This window comes from Bos mutus, chromosome 5 (assembly GCF_027580195.1).
Source record: "Bos mutus isolate GX-2022 chromosome 5, NWIPB_WYAK_1.1, whole genome shotgun sequence".
In the NCBI taxonomy this organism is placed as follows: Eukaryota; Metazoa; Chordata; class Mammalia; order Artiodactyla; family Bovidae; genus Bos; species Bos mutus.
The window spans coordinates 7,532,112-7,552,227 of NC_091621.1; the positions used below are offsets into that span (position 1 = coordinate 7,532,112).

General features: G+C 42.9%; 1 pseudogene; it reads left to right on the forward strand.

Annotated features, from left to right (window-relative positions):
- The first annotated feature begins 18,115 nt into the window (after nucleotides 1–18,115).
- LOC102275045 (small EDRK-rich factor 1 pseudogene) lies at nucleotides 18,116–18,308 on the forward strand (annotated as a pseudogene).
- The last annotated feature ends 1,808 nt before the right edge of the window (nucleotides 18,309–20,116 follow it).

Consider the following 20,116-nt stretch of genomic DNA (forward strand, 5'->3'; position numbering starts at 1 on the left):
ATTATTATAATATGACAAATTAACTGAAGGCCTCAGACAAATTAGGGATTCCCTGATGGCTCAGATGGTAGAGTCTGCCTGCAATGCGGGAGACCTGAGTTAGATCCCTGGCTTGGGAAGATGCCCTGGAGAATGAAATGGCGACCCATTCCAATATTCTTGCCTGGGAAATCTCATGGACAGAGGAACCTAGCAGGCTACAGTCCATGGGGTTGCAAAGAGTAGGACATGACTGAGCAACTTCACTTTCACTTTTTCACTTTTCAGACAAATTAATACCTTTTTGAGCCCAACTCTAGAGAATCGTCTCTCAGAGTTCTTGAAATTTTTAAAAAACTATATATGAATTCCCTAGGAGGTTTTTGTTATATTAAATCCATCTAGAAAATCATTGTATGATATCATTCTCAGTATGCTAGGAGAAAAAATGTTAAACCCAAAAAGAAGATGAGGACTTCAGGTTGCTTTTTTTCCATTCAAGATAATCTGTGAAGACTGGCATGAAAATGCAGATTCTTAATTGAACAAAGACAATTATTTCCAGATTGAAGTACAGTGGTGAATAGCTCTGTGCTCCAATTACCGTCAGACTTTTATTTCCAATGGGAGGCTGAAATCACAGATGAGTTAGCCTTAATTGGGAGAAATGGCTGAAATTGTGGTTTTAATACCCTACTGTAACATCATGTATGTAGGTCATCTTTTTTCATGTATACATGACTGTGCCCTGTTTATGTCCATTTGGGACAGCAAGCTGTGATGGCAAGAGGGATAGCCTTTTTACAAACAAAGGTATAAGCATCCAGAAGTTAATTAGAGCCATAAAACTGTATAGCTTTTAAATAAAGGAGTGGAAAAGTCCATTCTTTTTTATAACTATGTGTGAATTCACTGACTAATGTGAAAACCTAACTCAAGATAGCATTACTTCAAGCAAGATTTCCTCGATCCTGACTCTTCCTTCATAATATATTCCACTTAAGACTATCAAAGAGTAGCCCAGCCATGAATACATAGGCCCCCTCAAATTAGGTCAGGTCTAACAGATTTTCTAAATGTTGAAAAAAATACAAATACAAACGTCAGATGAAGTCTATGCTTTTCAAACAACCAGCGAACACCAAAGGAGAGTTTGTTGTATGGTTGAGTTGGACATGGTGTTGTGTTGGCAGAGATGAAGATATGGAAATGTTATTAGTAAAGATTCCTCTTCTCAGGTTCCTTTTTCACTCCAGCTGGGAATTCTAGAATCGGACACACGAAACCTTGTCACCAACCGTGGTGAATCATTTGTGTCCGTATAGATGTTTCCTGTTTTCAAAGGGATTTCACAAATTATTTCTTTTGATTGATCCTCATTCCTCCAAACTCCAAGCTAGGTGGGGTAAGTTTCATCACCTCTTTTTACAAATAAATAAACTGAGGCCCATATCCTTGCTTAGGGGGAGAGTGAAAGAGCATAGGGCTGGAACAAAGACCCAGCCTTTGATTAATAATAGCCAACCCAAAATGTCACATGTCACCAGAAAGTGAAAGTGTTAGTTGCTCAGTTGTGTCCGACTTTATGTGACCCCATGGACTGGTAGTCTGCCAGGCTCCTCTGTCCATGGGATTCTCCAGGCAAGAATACTGGAGTGGGTTGCCATTCCCTTCTCCAGGGGATCTTCCCAATGCCGGAATTGAACCCAGGTTTCTTGCATTGTAAGCAGATTCTTGACCATTTGAGCCACCAAAGAAGCCCTACATGTCACTGGAGGAACTGTAAATGACTTCCATGCCTTAGCATGTACTTCCCTGGTAGCTCAGTGGCAAAGAATCCACCTGCAATGCAGAAGATGCACATTTGATCCCTGGGTCAGGAGGATCCCCTGGAGTAGAAAATAGAAACCCATTCCAGTATTCTTGCCTGGGAAATCCCATGCACAAAGGAGCCTCATGGGCTATAGTCCAGGGGATCTCAAAGAGTCAGACTTGACTGAGTGACTGATTGTGCACACATGCCTTAACATGCCAGCCACTACACTTCCACTGTCTTTCAGGCCATGGAAACAACAAGAAAAACACTTGTGCTGTCTGTTCTCCTATAGTCATTAGCTTTCATAATTAGGGAGATATATATTGTTATCACCAACCTGCAGATGTGGAAACTGGTGCTCATAAAGGATAAGTGACTTTTTCAAAGTCTGACAATTAGTTAAGGGATGAAACTAGACCCAGACTAGCCTCACTGACTGACTCTAAATTCTGTGCTTTTTCCATTTGCCAGAAAAGACCCAGGTTTTTATTATACCTCCTTTGCTTCTGATGCTTTTCACAAAATGTATTCGTTTGTTCAACAAAAATCACAGCAGTGGACAAAATAGACCCCCAATCCCTGCCCCTATAGAGCTTACATTCTAGTAGGAAAAATAGACAATACACAAAATAAGTGAAAAGATACTGTATGTTTGATGGTTGTAAGTGCTATGGAGAAGCTGGAAAGGATTTTCAGGAGACAGCGAAGTTAAGATTTTAGACCAGGTCATCTGGGGAGGCTTCCCTGAAAGGTGGCATTTCAGAAAGGTTCAGAGGGAAGTGAGAGAGTAAATCTGCATTTCAGATGGAGGAAGAAGCAGTGGTCCCCAGCTCAGTGTTTGCCTGGCTTGACCAAGGAATAGGGCAGAAGTGAAGGAGGCTGGAGCTGTGAGGGTAGGGGTAAAGGAGGAAGACCACAGGTCCTAGGGTAATGAGAGGTCAAACAGAGCCAGGCTTAGGCCAACTTGAGGAGTTTTCAGAGTGAAATGGATGCTATTTGAGTGTTTTGATTAAAGGACACCGTTATTCTGACATGTCATAAGGAAAGCTCTAGGTCCGTGCTGAGAATAGATGAACAAGGGTCCAAATGGAGGAAGAAAAAACAGTTAGAAGGGAAATGACAACAATAACAATAATTATAATATTATTAAATTAAAACAGGCAAAAAATGATTGCTATTGGCTTCCACCAGGAAGATGATAAAAAGTGGTCAGAAAGAAATACGGCTGGCTGTACCCCTGTTGCAGCCTGTCTGCCTTGGTTGCTAAGTGTCTTGGGGACATGAAGAGGGAGGGAGCCCTCCCAGCACAAAGCTCCCAGGAGTGGCAGGCAGTCAAGAGAGAACCTCCTGAGGAGAGGGGCTGGTTGATGACCACATCTGCTCCCCAGATGCCATGCAGCAGGGTTCTCAGGGAGGCTACTCTCTCCCCACACTGCTCCTAGCCAGAGCTCCTTTCTCAGGCCATCTTTGCGCCAATCCTCCTTCATCCCCTTTCTCCCTTCATAGACCTGCAGCATTGACATACCTGGCCACTGTCATCCACCTCGGGCTTCAGTAGTTCTTTCTCTCTAATGAGGTTCTTGGAACTCCAGTTGGCATATCCAATTGTTTATTCTAGCCAATAGCAAATAAAGATCCTGTTCCTAACAAAAATAAATACAAATTGAGCTTTTACTATGTGTCAAAACCTGAACTAAGTGCTATACGTGAAATACTAATATATCTTTCTAACCTTTGTGCATGCTTAGTCATTCAGTCATGTCCAACTCTTTGCAACCCCATGGACTGCAGCCCACCAGGCTCCTCTGTCCATGGGATTTCCCAGGCAAAAATACAGGAATGGGTTGCCATTTCCTACTCCAGGGGATCTTCCCAACCCAGGGATCAAACCCATGTCTCCTGCATTGCAGGCGAATTATTTACCATCTAAGGCACCAGGGAGCCCTTTTAATCTTTACTACAACCCAGCAAGGAAAGTACTATTTTATGTACAAAGAGTATCAGAAAGATAATCAATTTGCCCAAATTCAAATAGCTGGCAAACAAAGACGTTGCCACTGAACTTAGACAGCTAGGGTATAGAATCTTAATTTTTGCTACTGTATCAATCTCAAGTCAGGTTCATGGCTCCTCTGACTCCAAGCCTCTTGGCTATTTGATGCCAGTCTGCTAATATGATTATAAGATTTTGATCACATGTATCCATGCGGCTCAGCAGGAAGCTAGTGCCTTAATGTGCTGGTACCTGGTATTCTAGTACCATCTCTATAGTTAGCTGCTGCTGCTGCTGCTGCTAAGTCGTGTCCGATTCTGTGCAACCCCATAGACAGCAGCCCACCAGGCTCCCCCATCCCTGGGATTCTCCAGGCAAGAACACTGGAGTGGGTTGCCATTTCCTTCTCCAATGCACGAAAGTGAAGTCACTCAGTTGTGTCCGACCCTTTGCGACCCCATGGACTGCAGCCCACCAGGCTCCTCCGTCCATGGGATTTTCCAGGTTAGGCTTTCCACCAATTCCCCAGGGCCATACAGTTCCACCTCTCTAGAAGACAGCTGTTCTTGTTTCTCTGCAAATATTTGTCTGATACCTGGCTAGTATCTTTGTCACATTTCAAAGTTTGTATTTTATCTATTTTAAGTGAAAACTATGGGATAAACTATCATGGGATGAAGAAAAGAGCCCTAAATTGGGATGAGAAGACCTGGTTTCGAGTCCCAACTCCAGCACTAAGGCAGTTGAAGATGCACTCCATTGCTAGACACAAAACCACATATGAGCTAGTCAAGGAAAAGAGGGAATTTATTTGGTCATCCTAACTGGCAAGTCCAAAGGGTGACATTAATTTCAGACATGACTGCATCCAGGGAATTAAATAACAGAGGACTCTGTCTCACTGGATCTATCACCTCTGTCTGCCACTGTTTGGGCTTTGCTCTTGGTATGTTCATTGTATTTTACAGTAAAGATGGCTCTCCCCAACTCCATGCTAGGTTTTTTTTAATACTGCTGCTACTGCTAAGTCACTTCAGTCATGTCCGACTCTGTGTGACCCCATAGATGGCAGCCCACCAGGCTCCCCGATCCCTGGGATTCTCCAGGCAAGAACACTGGAGTTGTTGCCACAGGACATTACAAAAGAAACCAATCCCCCCTCATCATATTCATGTAAACCCCTAAATACAGACATGATTGGCCTTATTTGGGAAAGGTGTTTGACCATGAACCAGCTGCTAGGTCTCAGTTGACGATGTATTCTTCTGGGCAGCCTGGATGATGAGTACACCTCTGCAGTGGGGAATACAGGACAAGCTAATCAACCATCACATCAGCAGGAGACAGTTCAGCAGTAAAAAAAAAAAAAAATTGCTGAGCAGGTAAATGTAACAACTTTACACAACAATCATGAAAGGTCTTCCCAATACAGAACACATGCATGCCCCTCCACAGGGCAGCCCAAAGCCTCAGCCACCTGCCACATCCAGCTCCAAGTCCTAACTACTGGGTCATATGCAGTCCTCTTCATCAGGTCCAGATGTAACTCCTGTGATACAGCAAGTCAAAACAAGAAATAAGTTACCTGACCCTACACATCTCCTCTCACTCATACACACATATAATACCCTTAGAATACATCGTACACACACACAATATACTCAGTATACATCTTGGCTTTCTAGGTGAAAGGCATTTCCTATAACAAAGGGTTAAATCAAAAGAGCAGAGACTGACTCTCCTGGTGGTCCAGTGGTTAAGAATCCACCTTGTGATACAGGGTACCTGGGTTTGATCACTGATTGGGAACTAAGCTTCCCTGGTGGCTCAGAGGGTAAAGCATCTGCCTGCAATGTGGGAGACCCGGGTTTGATCCCTGGGTCTGAAAGATTCCCTGAAGAAGGAAATGGCGACCCACTCTGGTACTCTTGCCTGGAAAATCCCATGGACAGAGAAGTCTGGTGCAGGCTATAGTCCATGGGGTCGAAAAGAGTTGGACACGACTGAGTGATTTCACTTTCACTTTCACTTTGGGAACTAAGATTCCACGTGCTGTGGAGCAACCCAGCCCACTCACCACAGCTAGGAAGCCCGTGAGCCACAGCGAAAGATCCCACATGACACAACAGAGATTCTGCATGCTCCAGCTAAGACATGACTCAGTCACATAAATAATTAAGAGTAGAGACTATTTAGACCAAGAAATAAAGTACATCTTGTACAGAGGCATGTTACATATTGAATTGTGTTCCCCTCGGAAGAGGTATATTGAACTCCTAACTCCCAGTACCTCAGCATGTGACCATTGGAGATAGGATCATTAGAGAGGTAATCAAGATAAAATGAAGTCATTAGAGTGTGTTCTAATCCAATATGGTGTTGTTATAAGAAGAAATCTAGACACAACAGAAACACAGGTGAACATGAAGACAGCCATCTACAAGCCAAGGAGAGGGACCTGGAACAGCTTCTCCTCTCACAGTCCTCAGAAGAAAGTGACCCTGCTGACACTTTGATTTTAGACTTCCAGCCTCCAGAACTGAGACAATACATTTCTGATGTTTAAACCACCCAGCTTGTGGTACTTTGTTATGATAGCACTGTCAAATGGATATAAGGCCTCTATTGTTTTTGCCTGCCTATCATACATTCCCCCTATGGTTCTTCTGGGGACTTCTTCCCTTCTCCTCTTAGTTCATGTGGTTCTTCTGGATCTGATTCAGTCTATAGCTCCAGGAGTTAGCAATGACCCAGGCTTAATCAATCAGTGTATTCCATCCCCTGACCACAATGATTGGTCAGTGAAAACAGGCCAGGTTTTTTGCTGAAATCTTTTTCAGGAGTTGCTATGCTGGTAGAATGTAGGCCTGGAACTAGTGGTGTTCACCTTGCTAGCATGAGGTAATAACCTTCCTGAGAGTGGACCAATGCCGAGAAAAGCCAGTAAGAGAGATGGGAGTATAAGAATTCTGACAATATATAATATGAGCACCTGGATAGAAGTGTTCCTGAAATTGCATACTCCTCTACTTTTCCATATATATCCAACAACTTCTCTTTTATTTGGATTTGATTTGGGTTTCTTTCATAGCGACTGAAAGAGTTTGGATTAAATGATACTGTTCATTATTCCTAACTTCTTCCAACTGCCTTTTGACTTTCTTTGGTCACATTTTTCTCTGCTTCTTAATCCCATCCTGAATTCTCCATCTAAGAATTCTGCACACACACACACCCCTTTACACTTATGGAGAAACTCCAGTACAGAAGTGAGTTTAAGTAACATTTATGCACCTTTAATCTCCCTTCTTGCTATTCTTTGGAACTCTGCATTCAGATGCTTATATCTTTCCTTTTTTCCTTTGCTTTTCACTTCTTTTCTTTTCACAGCTATTTGTAAGGCCTCCCCAGAAAGCCATTTTGCTTTTTTGCATTTCTCTTCCATGGGGATGGTTTTGATCCCTGTTTCCTGTATAATATCATGAACCTCAGTCCATAGTTCATCAGGCACTCTATCTATCAGATCTAGTCCCTTATCTATTTCTCACTTCCACTGTATAATCATAAGGGATTTGATTTAGGTCATACCTGAATGGTCTAGAGGTTTTCCCTACTTTCTTCAATGTCAGTCTGAATTTGGCAATAAGGAGTTCATGATCTGAGCCACAGTCAGCTCCTGGTCTTGTTTTTCTTGACTGTATAGAGCTTCTCCATCTTTGGCTGCAAAGAATATAATCAATCTGATTTTGGTGTTGACCACCTGGTGTTTCCATGTGTAGAGTCTTCTCTTGTGTTGTTGGAAGAGAGTGTTTGCTATGACCAGTGCATTTTCTTGGCAAAACTCTATTAGTCTTTGCCCTGCTTCATTCCGTATTCCAAGGCCAAATTTGCCTGTTACTCCAGGTGTTTTTTGACTGCCTACTTTTGCATTCCAGTCCCTATAATGAAAAGGACATCTTTTTTGGGTGTTAGTTCTAAAAGGTCTTGTAGGTCTTCATAGAACCGTTCAACTTCAGCTTCTTCAGTGTTACTGGTTGGGGCATAGACTTGGATTACTGTGATATTGAATGGTTTGCCTTGGAAATGAACAGAGATCATTCTGTTGTTTTTGAGATTGCATCCAAGTACTGCATTTCGAACTCTTTTGTTGACCACGATGGCTACTCGATTCTTCTGAGGGATTTCTGCCCATAATAGTAGATATAATGATCATCTGAGTTAAATTCACCCATTCCAGTCCATTTTAGTTCGCCTATTCCTAGAATGTCAACGTTCACTCTTGCCATCTCTTGTTTGACCACTTCCAATTTGCCTTGATTCATGGACCTGACATTCCAGGTTCCTATGCAATATTGCAAAGCCTTCCTCAGCGATCAATGCAAAGAAATAGAGGAAAACAACATAATAGGAAAGACTAGAGATCTCCTCAAGAAAATTAGAGATACCAAGGGAACATTTCATGCAAAGATGGGCTCGATAAAGGACAGAAATGGTATGGACCTAACAGAAACAGAAGATATTAAGAAGAAGTGGCAAGAATACACAGAAGAACTGTACAAAAAAGATCTTCATGACCAAGATAATCACGATGGTGTGATCACTCACCTAGAGCCAGACATCCTGGAATGTGAAGTCAAGTGGGCCTTAGGAAGCATCACTACAAACAAAGCTAGTGGAGGTGATGGAATTCCAGTTGAGCTATTTCAAATCCTGAAAGATGATGCTGTGAAAGTGCTGCACTCAATATGCCAGCAAATTTGGAAATCTCAGCAATGGCCACAGGACTGGAAAAGGTCAGTTTTTATTCCAGTCCCAAAGAAAGGCAATGCCAAAGAATGCTCAAACTACTGCACAATTGCACTCATCTGACACGCTAGTAAAGTAATGCTCAAAATTCTCCAAGCCAGGCTTCAGCAATACATGAACTGTGAACTTCCAGATGTTCAAGCTGGTTTTAGAAAAGGTAGAGGAACCAGAGACCAAATTGCCAACATCCACTGGATCATCGAAAAAGCAAGAGAGTTCCAGAAAAACATCTATTTCTGCTTTATTGACTATGCCAAAGCCTTTGACTGTGTGGATCACAATAAACAGTGGAAAATCCTGAAAGAGATGGGAATACCAGACCACCTGACCTGCCTCTTGAGAAACTTGTATACAGGTCAGGAAGCAACAGTTAGAACTGGACATGGAACAACAGACTGGTTCCAAATAGGAAAAGGAGTATGTCAAGGCTGTATATTGTCTCCCTGCTTATTTAACTTCTATGCAGAGTACATCATGAGAAATGCTGGGCTGGAGAAAGCACAAGCTGGAACCAAGATTGCCGGGAGAAATATCAATAACCTCAGATATGCAGATGACACCACCCTTATGGCAGAAAGTGAAGAGGAACTAAAAAGCCTCTTGATGAAGGTGAAAGAGGAGAGTGAAAAAGTTAGCTTAAAACTCAACATTCAGAAAACAAAGATCATGGCATCTGGTCCCATCATGTCATGGGAAATAGGTGGGGAAACAGTGGAAACAGTGTCAGACTTTATTTTTTGGGGCTCCAAAATCACTGCAGATGGTGACTGCAGCCATGAAATTCAAAGACAATTACTCCTTGGAAGGAAAGTTATGACCAACCTAGATAGCATATTCAAAAGCAGAGACATTACTTTGCCAACAAAGGTCCATCTAGTCAAGGCTATGGTTTTTCCAGTGGTCATGTATGGATGTGAGAGTTGGACTGTAAAGCAAGCTGAGAGCTGAAGAATTGATGCTTTTGAACTGTGGTGTTGGAGAAGACTCTTGAGAGTCCCTTGGACTGCAAGGAGATCAAACCAGTCCATTCTGAAGGAGATCAGCCCTGGGATTTCTTTGGAAGGAATGATGCTAAAGCTGAAACTCCAGTACTTTGGCCACCTCATGCGAAGAGTCGACTCATTGGAAAAGACTCTGATGCTGGGAGGGATTGGGGGCAGTAGGAGAAGGGGATGACAGAAGATGAGATGGCTGGATGGCATCACTGACTCAATAGACGTGAGTCTGAGTGAACTCCGGGAGTTGTTGATGGACAGGGAGGCCTGGTGTGCTGCGATTCATGGGGTCGCAAAGAGTCGGATACGACTGAGTGATTGAACTGAACTGAACTGAATCTCCCTTACTCTACATGAAACTTGAAGGGAAAGGTAGTCTTAATCTGATTTTCCCTATGTCTCCCTTTTAAGCACACATTCAACATCAAGTTAGAGAAAATTTTGCCTTAATGTATCAAGGATATTTTGAGGGAAGAATGTGAGAAAAACATAGGTCTTGGTAAACTTAGTATCACTTACTACTAAGTAATATCAAGTGAGTAATTAAAATTAAGAATGGAATGCCCCAAATACTAAACACTAAAAACGTAGCATTCCCAAACAAGTCTTCTTTTTTGGAGTAAAAATATAATCTAAAAATAAAGAATGTATAAATAGAATGCATGTGTAATTTTACCTTTGAGTATGAAATATTTGATGAAAAAAAAAAATAGAGCTGTCTGTGGTCCTGAAAATCCAATTATTAAAATCATGGATACTTTTTGTTACTTTTATTACAAGAAGGATGAGACATTTTCCCATAAAAACAGAATGATTCTTAAAGAATTCTGAATCCAGATAATTAATCTCATTTTCTTTGACTTTAAGTACTCCTAGGCAGATGAATTAAGGAAGCAGATTATTATTCTGACAGAGACCTTTAAGTTACAAGAATGTACAGCTACAAAGTAATAGTAAATACAAACAGGAAAAAATACTAAATAGGAACTAGTAAGTGTCATCTTCTTGATCTCAATTATAGTTTTCTAACAAGGAAAAACATTTAACTCTCATCAAAACTTAAGTATTGTCACATAATTTTCTTTGTTAGATTTTTCTTTCTTATATTTATAAACAAGAGCCTTTTCACAATTATGCTACTTCTTTTATTATGATATTTAAATAAATGTTCTATATTGATGTTTTCTTGACGTTTTTCCTATTTTTGGCACATTTTAGAGCTTAGTTTGTTGTATTTTGGATTTTTTTTTTTCTGTTAAAGTTAGAGGGAAAAGAAACATTTCTGCAATGTGAGCATCTATCTTAGTCACTGAGCTTTCTATAATATGGCTTCCCACGGGGTAGAAGGCAGAAGTGTACCTGTGAAGAAAGTATTACACATTCCTACTACCAATGGGGAAAGCTGAGTTTCACAGCACTTAACATTGTTCAATAAAGAAGTTGCAGGATTCAAGCTAATTTTACATTTAGTGTTAGCCTTCTTCTTGAGGAAGGTGGCCAGGTAGTAAACTCCTGAAGACTTCAATTCATATGGCATCTTCTTTGATAAAGATAAGCCATGAGACCTATGGTCAGAGCATGAGCTTTGTAGTTGCACAGTTCTGCTTTCAAAGTTTGAAGTGTCAAACTGCTCTGAGCCTCAGTTTCCTCATTTTCAAAACAAAGCTGACCATACCTGCCTAGTATAAATGTGTGTAAAGAGTTTAGCAAAGTATCAAAGATGATACATCATAATGTTCAATAAATATTAGCTTTTATATATGCTACATATGTGTGAGATATACAGATAGATGGTTACAATGATGGATGCCTAGCATATAGCAGCTTGAATCCTTAGTAAACAAAAATAAGTGGTTTGGGAGGCTTTGTGGAAGGTTATGTGATAGCTTAGATTCTCAAGTAACATCAGATGCTGATAACAGGAGGTATAAATAATAGTCCCTCTTAATTCTCAGGTGAAACTCAATATGCTTTTGTCAAACTTGGCTTAAACGTTGGTTTGCCTCCATACACTTCTCTTTGCCTCATTCCATACCCTTTCTCTTAGCAACTTTTCTTATTCCTGTGCTTCAATAATTACTTCTAGATGCATTTCTAAATCCAACCAGATTATTGTTTTTTAGAGCTGTGGACCTGTATATCTAACTCCCTAGTGGACTGCTCTGTGTCCTGGGGTCAGTATGTCACAAAATAAGCTCATTATTATGCTCTCTGTCCCTTGCACTTCATCTCCATTCCTTATCCCAGCAAATGAAAATCCCATCAACTAACCAGAAACCCAGATTCTTCCTTACCCTCACATCCAATCAGCCCCCAACTACTATTAATTCTATCTTCAGACTATCTCTCCCTCCACATCCCTTCTCCATCTCCACTCAAATCATTCACTGCCTCTGTTTTCCTAGTTAACATCTTCATCATCTCTTGTTTTTCTAAGTGAATTTACAAATGTCAATATCATGTATATCACATTTATCCTCTCTTCTATGTGTACAAACAACCCTTATGTCATAAAGAACCTAATTCAAGATTGTTGAGCCTTTCATTTTAGCTATATTTTCTCTAATATTGAATTCTATTACAAATTTAAAATTAAGCATCATGTTTTGTAATTTTAAGTATTTTCATTAAAATAAAACATGAAACAATATATTCGTGTCTTTTTTTAACTTCTACTTTGTATTGGGATATGGTTGATTACTTGAGTGTGTGTGTTCATGGTCAGTCATATCTGACTCTTTGCCACCCCATGGACTGTAGCCCACCAGATTCCTCTGTCCATGGAATTTTCCAGGCAAGAATACTGAAGCAAGTTGCCATTTCCTACTCCAGGGGATCTTCCCAACCAAGGGATCAAATCTGTGACTCTTGCATCTCCTGCATTGCAACGCATACATCTCATGCCTGAAGAATCCCATGGACAGAGGAACTTGGCGGGCTACAGTACATGGGGTTGCAAAGAGTCAGACACGACAGAGTGACTAGGGCTTCCTTGGTGGCTCAGATTGTAAAGAACCTCCCTGCAATTCAGAATACCCGGTTTGATCTCTGGAAAATATAATTATTAAATATATAAATACATTTGTAGTTCAGTTTTTTTAAAAAACAATCTTTACCATCTCTTTCCTTCTAAATCTCCTTACCCTCTCCAAACCATCCTCTGCCCAACTGCCAAAGCGACATTTTTTTTTCCAAAGCAAGAGACTTTACTAGGAAGGGGCCCCCAGCTGGACAGCAGGGGAATAAGAGAACCAGGAGGACTGCTCTCAAAGTGACACTTTTAACACAAAAGCCTCCTCATGCCGTTTGTCCCCATGCTCACCCTCCTCCAATGGTCCCCTTCCTAACCTCTGTAGTTTGCCTTGACATTTCAAGGGTTTAAAAAGCAGTACTCACTTGAAAGGAGTCAAAAACAGACAGAGATCAAAATGGCAGTTTTATTAATGAAAATACGGTCAAAACCAGGCTTAGGTTTGGGGAAACAATAGCTCCCTAACCCTGTACCCCAGAATTAGATTGCCTAACAGCTGAACACCCACAGTTAGGTTTTTCCATGTAAGGACAGACTTCTATTACAGGTGGCTGGGAATACATCAGAGGGGCTGCTCTATACAGGACAGAAGAGAAATGAAGCCCAACTCCCTAGGCCTGGACAGGAATGAGGGAAGAGACAGAGAAGCCAGGAGAGTAATGCTAATAGAAGTCCCCACTAAGGGAAACGAGAGGCCAGCAGAAATGAGGTTTCTGCTCATCACCCCAACCTCAAGAACAGACATAGCCAGCAAAGCCTTTTATGTTGTCACCAGTTACTTCTCCCATACCTCCCCACCCCAGCCCTCTTGACGGCCTTCTCTGTCGGACTCCCAGATTCTGAAGCTGCTCTTGCTGAAGGACTTGCAAGCTCCTGAACACATCAACTCTTCTCTTGTTTCTCTGCCCTTGCACAACCTCTTCTCTCTGCTAGGAGTGTCCCCTGGCTAGGTTTCTGCTCACTAAAATGTTCTCTCTTTCTCAGCCTTAAAGTCACAGCTGGCTCCTCTTGAAGTCTCCATCGCCTCACTCTGGCAGGATCCCTCTCTGGTGTTCCCAATGTATGTGCCACCCACCCACATCCAGCTGCCTGGTTATCTTTCCTTTGCAAGGTTAGAAGCTCTTTGAGGAGAGAGACCTACAGTTTGATCTTTGAATTAGAACAGCGCTTGGCACACAGACTACCCTCTAATAAATATGTGATGGCTGAATGAATATATACGGACCTTCATTATTTTGCCCCTTCATCATTCCATTCTCCCTCCTTATGGAAACAACAGCTTGATTTTCTCCTTGGGGAGCTAACAACTTCCTCCCCTGCCCCATACAGGGGCAACAAGATCCAATTTGAGTCTGGAGCAGAGGGTCACAGAAATCAAGAAGGGTGGTGCTTAATAATTTTGATAAAGGTGCCCAAAGGCAGCTAGTTGATAATGAAGGATGAATGTTTGTTGAAGTAAAGAAGGGAGTGAAAGGGAGAGAAGGAGGGAGGAAGGGGAAGAGGAAGGATGGGGGAGAGAAGGGAAGAAAGGAATAAGAGAGGGAGGGAGGGAGAGGGAAGAAGCAGCTTAGGATAGGGCTCTGGTCGAACCCTAGAGATCATTGGAAAGAATCTGCGGGGCTGAGCTGCAGTCTGGGAACTGTAAACCCTGGGGTCTGGACTCCTCTTACCTTCTCCACTAAACAGCCCTGTATTTAAATGGCTGCTTTCTCGCCTGGACTATTTTGGTACATCTATTATTGGCTCCCATTTAGTGTCTGTTTATTTAAATCTGCTTTCAACTGGAACATAATTCTCTTGATGATCCGTTGATGCTGCGACACAGTAGGAATACAGATAATTGTCACTGTGCACTTTCTGCTGGAAATATAAAATTATTATCTTTAGAGCTGTGGAGTAGGGTGTTTGAGCACGGATATTAGGCAGCGCGGGCACGTGGGATTTGCAGAGTGCTAATTTGCTGGCTGCTCTGCCGGGCTCCGCGGGGTGTCATAAGAGCCTCCCCTATCCCCCGCCCCGGGGAACTCGGGAAGACACCCAGCTCTCCAGCACCCTGCCATCACTCCGCTGCCAAGAGAATGCGGGTAGCCACTCTCTCAGAGACTTGAGGATTTCTTCATGGTCATCACGGACCAAAGGGCGGGAGGCTGGTCACCGTCTCAGGCTCCACGGCCTTTTGGAGGGGTTGCTGGAACCAGAGGACAAAGTCTGAGCCGCACAGCCCCAGCAGAGAGCAGCCTGAAGGCATGCAATTAGAGCCACGACTGGCTGGGCTGGAGGGCTCGCCGCTGTGCACCCCTTCACGACTCCCTGGCCTCCCGCTCCCCTCACCCATCCCACGCCTCACCCCTTCTCCTCACCTGCTCCCATCATACACCCCCCAACCTCTTACCCGCCTGCGCACCTACCTCCAGCCCTCAGCTCCCCACCCCCAGCGCGCTGCCTCCATTTACAAGCAGCATTACTAATTGCTTTTTAGGGTCCCTTTTCTGCTCTCTGTTCAAAATTCACGGGGCGTTCCCCGGCCCTTTTATGCTACTTTTCTGAACCTTTTCAGCCTCTTTTACAAACTTAGCACTTTCTGTGCCTCTTTTAGTCTTTTCGAGAAGAAAGAGACTTGAGAGAGGGCTTTTTTTTTTTTTTGGCAGTAAAGCTCCTTCTCCTGTACCCCCTCCCCCGCCTCTCCCCACCCCCCAGTCCCACCGCCACCCCCTCCAAAAGCACACGCATTGACCCTCCTCCCACTGAATGGGGCTTTGTGCAGGGAATTTCCGGAACATAGCCCAGTGCCCAGGCCTCTGTGAGGAGAGGAGGGGCCCAGCCGGGCAAGGAGACCCTTAAGCCCACCCCATTACCACGGTCACTGTTTGCCCTGGATTCTCTAAAAGGCCTATTGTTGCCGGTTGCCAGGTATTCCATAGCAACACTTAAGCCAAGCTGCCTACCCTATTTAGGCCCAAAACTTTTCAATGGCCTCCAAAACCCGTGCTTGTCAGCGCCGCAGACCGCTCCTCAAACAGCCTCAGAGGGGAGGGCGAAGCCAAACCATCCCCCAGCCGTCTCTGCCTTTCAAATATCCGTGTTTGAGGCTGCTTGGGGGCTCCTTGTCATTTGCCTAGGATCAGCAGGCCAAACAATCGCAATTAAAATTTCTCTCTCCCCGGACCCTGGCATCTCCCCCTCTCTCTGCCCCCCGGCCCAGTTGCAGACCTCTCTCTAACTTAATATTCAGCTGGGACTGGGTTTCATCATTTTCTGCAAGGGCCTCCTGACTTTCCTTGTCAACCATCTCAAAGGAAATTGCTTTATTATTTTAGGAGAGTTTGGGTGCACTTCCATGCACGGTTTATGCTCCTTCTCATCTCTGGTGAAGAGAAAGATAATAGAATCAGAGTCTATGTTCTAGAAGGAATCTTAATCATGGTCCCAGATGAGGGTCTGGAGGCCCAGATCCAGGAAGAGACTGGCTTGTGTCACAAGTTATTTAGAGGTGGGGGTCCAGAGCCCCAGGTCCCTGACCTCCAATCCCATGCTTATGCTCACTAGGAAGCTCCAATGTAACATGAGAAGGAGATTGGCAGAGTGAGGAAAAAGTACTCTGTGCATCTCAAAAATGAAAACGGGAGGAAGGCAGGTTCCACATTCAGAGGAATGCATGAACCAGCCCTTCTTGCTCCTTCCTTTCCAGGTGAAATGTGAATTTGCCCCCAGCCCAGTTAAAAGCAAGCAACCCTGGAGATGTCAGTTCAGCTCAGTTTTCAGTTCAGTTCAGTTCAGTTGCTCAGTAGTGTCCAACTCTTTTCGACCCCAAGGACTGCAGCACACCAAGCTTCCCTGTCAATCACCCAACTCCCAGAGCTTACTCAAACTCAGGCTCATTGAGTTGGTGATGCCATCCAACCATCTCATCCTCTGTTATCCCCTTCTCTTCCTGCCTTCAATCTTTCCCAGCATCAGGGTCTTTTCCAATGAGTCAATTCTTTGCATCAGGTGGCCAAAGTATTGGAGTTTCAGCTTCAGCATCAGTCCTTCCAGTGAATATTCAGGACTGATTTCCTTTAGTATTGGCTGGTTGGATCTCTTTGCAGTCTAAGCTTTACCTGCTACCTTACTTTCCTCCCACTGGAGATTTATGGCATCTCTCACAGGTCCTGAATTAGATGAGGCTCAACTTAGCATTCTAGAACATTCAGCTGCTCCACCCCCACCAACCCCACACTCATCGTTTGACAGAAATCATCAACTAATTTGCCCAGAGTCACAGAGCACTTAGCATAAAACCAAGCTCTGTCCCACAGCCTGCATGGCCCTGCATGATCTGGACTGGCCCATCTCCTGTCCACCTATTGTATTTATTACCATCATAATTATTGTTTATAGATATTTGGATCTTATTTCTTATTTGCTCCATTCTCAAACATAACCTCAATTAGAACTCTACATCTTGTTTATCTTGTACCCCCAGAGCTTAGCATAGTGTCTGAAACATAGAAGGTACTCAATGAATATCTGAATAAATAAATGAAGATATTTGCTCATTGGTGGTAAATAGGAAAGTTAGAACTCAAGTCTTCTAATTCACAATGCAACATCCTTTTTCCTGAGGGCATTGTAAAATGAGAAAAGGAATAGTGTTTATGTGTTTTTAAGTCCTTCCTTATAACCCAGTGTTTCCCAAACTTTAAAAAAATTATTATTACTGCTCCACTAAATGAGCTTTAAAGATTGTCTTTACCTCATTGTCTCCTATGAAATTATCAGAGATATGTTCTATATCTAATAATGTACTGTGGTCCTTTAAAGGGCTGTAAGTCAGTGTAATGTTTAAGATTTCCCCACCCTAAGGACCAATTTTTGCCTCTTTCAGAGTGATGTCACCTCCCTTGAGAATTCATGTGATAACCAACAACAGTCACTTGCAGTAAAAGCCTACAGATTTCTGATGGTGCTATAAAACCAGTGAATTAATTCTGTGCCTGATGAAAATGGAGGAGGATTGTCTCAGAGCTTAGGTGTGGAAGAATTCTAACCATTGAAAGTGACAAGAATGGGCAGAAAGGATGGTGGATGTGTTAACTTTGGGCTTCCAGCCCAGCCCTCATATTACATACTTCACAAAAGTTTCTAAAAAGATCTTTAGAAAAACCTTTTCAGCTTAGGTAAATGTGGTGTTAAACCACTAATCGTTAACCCCTTTCCTCTTCTTATTCAGCTCTTAATCAGATTATACAAAAGCTTTCAGACATCCTTGGTTTCCAGTGCCAGTGTGTGAGGATAAAGTAGATTTTCTAAACTACTGCCTCAGAAGTCAAAATTGTTAAACTTTTACTGCTGGGTGTAGGTCCACAAAATAAATTCTTCATTAAGAAAAAATGTCAGCACTGGGAGCACCTGTGCAAGTTCAGTCTTCCACACAGACAAATGGGTTCAGCCATGAAGAAGGAAGTCATTGCTCTTCCGAATTGCTCTCTTCCAGGCTCAGTGTGGTGGTCAGCATGGCCTGTGGAAATCAAGGAGAAGTTGCCCGTCAGAAATATGTAAAGAAATCCCAGAAAATTAGTAAGGGGAAAAGGAAAAGCAGGTAGTTTGATTACCTCTCAGAGGAAACAGAAGGAATCTGAAATCATACAACAAAAGCAGAAGGCAGCCAATGAAAAGAAGGCTATGCAGAGAAGAGAAAAACGATAACTATTTAGAAAATCTGGGTGCTACTGCTAATTAGGTGTATCATAAGTTCTATGATGAAGATTTTGTAGAATGAACAGCCATACGTGTGTTATATCCTTGTGAAACTATTTTAAACTTAAAAAACAAAAAAACAGCGCTGCCTCTTGGAAGCACCTGTAGATTAAGAGCTGACATATCTATATGCTTCCCTGATAGCTCAGTTGGTAAAGAATCTGCCTGCAATGTGGGAGACCTGGGTTCGATCCCTCAGTTGGGAAGATCTCCTGGAGAAGGGAAAGGCTACCCACTTCAGTATTCTGGCCTGGAGAATTCCATGGATTGTATAGTCCATGGGGTCGCAAAGAGTTGGACATGACTAAGTGACTTTCATTTTCACTATCTATATACAGTATGCTCATTTATGCATTCATGAATTCACCAAGTATTCACTGAATCCTTCTTATGTCCCAAGCGGTGTGCTAGAAGCTACACAGATATATTATTTTCACAGCATTTTATATGAGTACCAGGTACTAGGGAGCTTCCCAGGTGTCTCAGTGGTAAAGAATCCATGTGCCAATGCAGGAGAAGCAGGAGATTCAGGTTCAATCTCTGGGTCGGGAAGATCTCCTGGAGGAGGGCATGGCAACCCACTCCAGTATTCTTGCCTGGAGAATCCCATGGACAGAGGAGACTGGTGGGCTATAGTTCATAGGGTTGCAATGGGTCCGACATGACTGAGTGCCTGTGCACATGTACATGCATGGACTAGGTTCTAGAGAATGGAATATACTCTTTGTACATTCATGATTAAAGGAATGATTATTACTTGGCCTTGCTGATACATATTATCTAAGCATGGAGTTCTTGATGATGCTACACGAACTCCATAATCTCCTTAACAGAAAAGTTAGAAGTCTATCCTCAGTATAGTGGACATCTGCTTTGTTGCCTGCCCAGCACCCTTCCTTTCCTTCTTGTCATTATAGCAACCTCCTCTTCTTAGGGGAAATAGCTCTCTTATTCCATGTGGTCCTGCAATTATTGCAATTCCGAGTACCCTTCTGTTCACCTGGATGGGAAGACAGATATCCTAGGCACAGACAATCCCTGGCCAATTCATTGCACCGGAGATGGAGAACTTAGCACCAGAGAAACAGAGAACAGCCTTCCTGTGAGTGCTTCTACCTTTTTAGAGATCCAAGTGACACCTCTGGAACCCAGGTTTCCACTTCTACTCAGGGGTCTGAGGGAAGGAAGAATGAATTTTAGAAGTTGAAGGTCCCTAAGACTCTTGAAAGCCACTGTTACTCACTGCTACCACATTGAGAAACAATGAAAGCAGAGGGCAAGTCAGCCTGAATTCTGAAAGGAAGGTCAAGGACCACATTTCTGAATATCAAGTCTAGAGTTGGATCTGAGAGTCAAGTTAGGAGTTTGGGGTTGATTGGAGAAGGTCTGGAGAGCTAATATATCAGGAACTGGCAAAAAAGGTCCTGGATGATCGAATCATACCCAATTTGGTGCCTTTGCTCATTTTATAGGTCAGCAAAAGGTAAATCCAGTGACTAGGAGATCCTGATGCTGGGAAAGATTGAGGGCAGGAGGAGAAGGGGTGGCAGAAGATGAGATGGTTGGATGGCATCGCTGACTCAATGGACACAAGTTTGAGCAAACTCCAGGAGATAGTGAAGGACTGAGAAGCCTGGCATGCTGCAGTCCGTGGGGTCACAAACAGTCAGACATGACTTAGCGACTAAACAACATCAACAGGAGGCTTAGAGGGTCTGAGGAAAGATTGTCAAAGAGTTTTAATTCTTTCTTTTAGA